This window comes from Schistocerca cancellata, chromosome 4, assembly GCF_023864275.1.
Source record: "Schistocerca cancellata isolate TAMUIC-IGC-003103 chromosome 4, iqSchCanc2.1, whole genome shotgun sequence".
Lineage (NCBI taxonomy): Eukaryota > Metazoa > Arthropoda > Insecta > Orthoptera > Acrididae > Schistocerca > Schistocerca cancellata.
The window spans coordinates 214492075-214498074 of NC_064629.1; positions in this window are offsets into that span (position 1 = coordinate 214492075).

The following is a 6000-nucleotide window of genomic DNA, read 5'->3' on the forward strand; positions in this document are numbered from 1 at the left end:
TGGTCGAATGTTAACGTGTTACGTCGTGAGCATCTACGGAAAGAGGTAGAAGGACAATAAAACTACCATCAGGCGCTAAATGGTTGAACGTCCACGACTCTTCACAGAACGTGGGGTTCGGAGGCTTGTCTTATCTGTAATGATGATCTATGCTATAACTGACGAAACGGAACGGCACAATACCTGAGCACGCACAAGTGTTTCAGAGCACACCGTTCATCGTACATTGTGGAACAAGGAGCTCCGCAGCAGACCTCCACAACGTGTTCACACATTGGCCCAACGACATCGTACATTGCAGTAAGTACAGAACCATCGGTGTTCGAGTATAATGACTTTTCTGGAGACTAGAAATCTGCTCTGTAGGAATCAGCGTGGGTTTCGAAAAAGACGGTCATGTGAAACTCAGCTCGCGCTATTCGTCCACGAGACTCAGAGGACCATAGACACGGGTTCACAGGTAGATGCCGTGTTTCTTGACTTCCGCAAGGCGTTCGATACAGTTCCACACAGTCGTTTAATGAACAAAGTAAGAGCATATCGACTATCAGACCAATTGTGTGATTGGATTGAGGAGTTCCTAGATAACAGGACGCAGCATGTCATTCTCAATGGAGAGAAGTCTTCCGAAGTAAGAGTGATTTCAGGTGTGCCGCAGGGGAGTGTCATAGGACCGTTGCTATTCACAATATACATAAATGACCTGGTGGATGACATCGGAAGTTCACTGAGGCTTTTTGCAGATGATTCTGTGGTGTATCGAGAGGTTGTAACAATGGAAAATTGTACTGAAATGCAGGAGGATCTGCAGCGAACTGACGCATGGTGCAGAGAATGGCAATTGACTCTCAATGTAGACAAGTGTAATGTGCTACGAATACACAGAAAGATAGATCCTTTATCATTTAGCTACAAAATAGCAGGTCAGCAACTGGAAGCAGTTAATATCATAAATTATCTGGGAGTACGCATTAGGAGTGATTTAAAATGGAATGATCATATAATGTTGATGGTCGGTAAAGCAGATGCCAGACTGAGATTCATTGGAAGAATCCTAAGGAAATGCAATCCGAAAACAACGGAAGTGGGTTACAGTACGCTTGTTCACCCACTGCTTGAATACTGCTCAGCAGTGTGGGATCCGTACCAGATAGGGTTGATAGAGGATATAGAGAAGATCCAACGGAGAGCAGCGCGCTTCGTTACAGGATCATTTAGTAATCGCGAAAGCGTTACGGTGATGATAGATAAACTCCAGTGGAAGACTCTGCAGGAGATGGTTCAAATGGCTCTGAGCACTATGAGACTCAACATCTTAGGTCATAAGTCCCCTAGAACTTAGAACTACTTAAACCTAACTAACCTAAGGACATCACACACACCCATGCCCGAGGCAGGATTCGAACCTGCGACCGTAGCAGTCCCGCGGTTCCGGACTGCAGCGCTAGAACCGCTAGACCACCGCGGCCGGCCATTCTGCAGGAGAGACGCTCAGTAGCTCGGTACGGGCTTTTGTTAAAGTTTCGAGAACATACCTTCACCGAAGAGTGAAGCAGTATGCTGCTCCCTCCTGCGTATATCTCGCGAAGAGACCATGAGGATAAAATCAGAGAGATTAGAGCCCACACAGAGGCATACTGACAATCCTTCTTTCCACGAACAATACGAGACTGGAATAGAAGGGAGAACCGATAGAGGTACTCAAGGTACCCTCCGCCACACACCGTCAGGTGGCTTGCGGAGTATGGATGTAGATGTAGATGTAGATGTAGACCGTCGATCAATTGAAACGTGTCGGCTCTTCGCGTGCACCACATTTTTCCTGCACTAGGTCGATGGTCGTCTCCACAAAAAGACGCCATCGAGGTGAATGTCGTCTCAAAATGTGCAGCGCACCACGGACGCAGCAGTATTGTGCTACGGGAGACATTCCCCTGCGCTTGCATGGGACCTGTGGTAGTAATCGAAGACACACTGACAGTTGCTAATCCCTTCACGCTTGATGTCTTACCCGACGGCGATGTCATGTTTCAGCAGTACAACTGTCCGTGTTTCGAAGCCAGAACCGTGCTACAATGGTTTGAGGAGTATTATATTCAACTCATGTTGATGTCTGGGTGACCAAATTCACCTGATGTAAATCCTATGGAACCCACCCAGGTCGCTATCGGGCGCCATCACCGCATATGCAGATCAGCGGCCCGTTATTTACGCGAAATACGTGACCTATGCGTAGATATCAAATGCCACATACCTCCACAAACCTACCACCAAACTGTTGAATCCCTGATACGCAGTGCCGTATTTCGTTCCAAAGACGGACAAGCAAGATATTGAACAGGTGGTCATAATGTTTTGGCTCATCGGCGTATAACCTTTCTTTACTCTATCGGAAAATACTGTTTTAGCTATCTGGATGACCTTAAAATTGTTTCAGGTAACCCGAAACTAGTCATCAATCAAATAAAAATGGAATTTTTCAATTTTGGTTGGTTCTGTATCGAAATATGTAAGATAAGTTTCTGTCCTGTAGTTGATCCAGCATTCTGGAAATCCTTGTAATTTAACTGTGTCTTCTGAAAATGTACGAGGGTGAGTCAAATGAAAACCTTAAATATTTTTAAAGTATTATTTATTGTGCAGAAGTGGTGCAAAGCTGTATCATTTTTCAACACAATCTCCCCCACGCTCAATGCAAGTCCTCCAGCACTTCCAAAGTGCATAAATTCCTTTAAAAAAATTCTTTTGGTAGTCTGTGCAACTACTCATGCACCACACGGCGTACCTCTTCATCAGAACTTCTTTCCTCCCATTGTGTCTTTGAGTGGTCCAAACATATGGAAATCACTTGGTGATGAGGAATGGCGCCATTCCTTGCTCGCTCTCTTCGTTTCCGGTTGGTGGAAGTGAACCCAGGTTTCGTCCCCAGTAACGATTCTTGCAAGGAAGCCATCACCTTCTCGTTCAAAGCGCCGAAGAAGTTCTTCACAAGCATCAACATGTCGTTCTCTCATTTCAGGAGTCAGCTGCCGTGGCACCCATCCTGCAGACACTTTGTGAAACTGGAGCCCATCATGCACAATGTGGTGTACTGACCCTTGACTAATCTGTAAACATGCTGCAATGCCATTCAGTGTCACTCGGCGGTTTTCCTTCTTTATGGCTTCAACTGCTGCAATGTTCTGTGGAGTCACAACTCGTTGTGCCTGACCTGGACGAGGAGCATCTTCCACTGATGTCACACCATTTGCGAACTTCCTACTCCATTCGTAGACTTACTGCTGTGACAAACATGCATCACCGTACTGAACCTTCATTCGTCGATGAATTTCAATAGGTTTCACACCTTCACTACGCAAAAATCGAATAACACAACGCTGTTCTTCCCTGGTGCAAGTCGCAAGTGGGACGACCATCTTTATACTGATACTGCGACGATATGTGTGCATCTTCACTATGCTGCCACCTACAGGCCATTCTGCACGGTGTTTGTAGCACGGTTACCAGCTTACAGGGTAACGGCGCGAAATTTCGATTTGTTATTACAGATTTAAGGTTTTCATTAGACTCACCCTCGTATGTAAGGTCCTACAGAGTAGCTTGATGGTAGCTGTAGATCTATTATGAAGAGAACTTGGGGAGTTTTGGATAATGAATTTATGAGATTGTGGTAAGAAGAATTTGTTTTTGTATAAAGTTTTATGGGCTTTTGCTGGTTGATAATAGTGGAGTAATGGTTGTCTTTAGTGTTGAGACGATATCGGGAAGTGTTGGTGATAACTCTAAAGACTTTTAAGGTTTGCAGACGCTTGGGATGAGTGTTGGTAGCCACTGACTGTATTTTCGAACCATGTAGGATCACTGAAAGTATGACCGGATTGTCAGTCTGGATCCAACGCTCTTAAAGAGCGGGTACAACTGGGGAAACAAGCTGCAAGCCTTGTTGACCGCACTGGCTATGTGTATTGTTGGAGCGTGGCTGCTTGAGGTGGCCTACTTCCGCCATTATACCGGCCAATCAAAAAGTACTGCAGGTAGCGGTGAGCACTTGATATGGGCAGTCTTTGCGAACGAAGTTTTCTCGCATTACTTTGTGTGTGTAGCTTTCTGATTTTATATAGCGAGCATTCTGAGTATTTATTTCGTGGATAATTTTATGTTGAAGGTTATTATAAGGCCAAAATCTGGTTTTAACTATCCTTCTTTCTGGCAGATTAAAACAGTGTGCTGGTTCATTCCTCGATCTCACGCTTTTCTCTTCCGGGGCCGACTACTAACTGAGTGACCAGCACGCTACGAAGATCGCCTCGAAGATTACGTGTGTCAGTGGTTTTTTTTTCTAATCTTCCTTGATCCTTTGAGGCTCCTCCGTATACCTCGTTGGAATAAAGCGTCTCTGGGACAAAATATAGGACAGAAAATAGGTTAGCTGTTACTCAGAAGCTTGTTCCTTAATGAATCTTTCAATTAGTAGAGAAGTTCAAACTATAATTAAATTCTCGACACATTACAAATTTTTTGCTGGACTTAGACTCGGTTCCGGTATTTGACTTTCTCGGGCAATTCTCTGCCGACTGAACCGTGCGTTGTTTTTATTTCTTTGTTATCATCAACATCGAGGTCAGAAGCGCTGAACTATACGAGCACGCTTCGATGCTCGTCCCGGAATACAGTTTTGATGTGTCCGGAAGCTTAATTTTCGCGTAAAGTCTGCTACAGGATGACAATTTCAATGCGGAAATAGACCAAGAGTCCATCGTCTAAGATAGAAACCAATCCAATCTCACTTCCCTTTCCCCGTGTATTATTTAATCGATAAAGTCATTTACTTCAAGGAATCCACATTTTTATCGCTTGCTTCTGAAGCTTGACCAAGCGATTTAACTTCCATGCATAGTTTGGTGGCTCGCTGGGTTTTCCAACAGCCAAGTGGCTACACTTGGATGGATGGTCATTTCATGTATCGCACTCTTACTATTACGAACACTAGTGTACAAAACTTTTAAATGTATACTGAGGAGCCAAAACGTTATGAGTACTGCCCATTGCGAGGTTAAGTACCTCTTGGTGGTGTTGCAGGTATGTAACGCAGTAAGGAAAAAATGTAAGCGGAAGAGAGATGAATGGGCAGTCATTAAAGAGAAGATACGGGCCGCAAATGCGGAAATCCAGTGATATAAGCAGTTCTGACAAACGGCACATTGTTGTGGCGCTGCGGCTGAAAACAAGAATCTATGAAACGTCGAAGTTGGTCCCCTGTTGGCCTACTACTGTCGTGAGCACCTATGTAAACTGGTTGAAGATTGCTGAAACAACGAGTAGGCCGTATGTTATTGGACGGGCGCGTCTCATCCCAAAATGTAGAGGTCTGAGGATCCCCCACTGCGTAATCCAGGATAGGAAGTGATCTGTAGCAGATATGACGTCAGAGCACAATGCCATTGCAGGCACAAGTGTTTCAGAGCACACCGTTCAAAGGCCGTTGTTGAACATAGAGCTCCACATCACAAGACCCCTACGTGTTCCTGTGTTGAACCAATGACAACGTCAGTTACGACTGCAGTGAGCACAGCATCACTGAGTTTTCACCGAGGATCAATAGGAACGTGTCGCCTGTCGAATTAATCAAAAAAATGGTTCAGATGCTTCTGAGCACTATGGGAGTTAACTTCTGAGGTCATCAGTCAAAAAGATGTTCAAATGTGTGTGAAATCTTATGGGACTTACCTGCTAAGGTCATCAGTCCCTAAGCTTACACACTACTTAACCTAAATTATCCTAAGGACAAACACACACACCCATGCCCGAGGGAGGACTCGAACCTCCGCCAGGACCAGCCGCACAGTCCATGACTGCAGCGCCTTAGACCGGGTCATCAGTCCCCTAGAACTTAGAACTACGAGGTGCATTCAAGTTCTAAGGCCTCCTATTTTTTTTCTAATTAATTACTCACCCGAAATCGATGAAACTGGCGTTACTTCTCGACGTAATCGCCCTGCA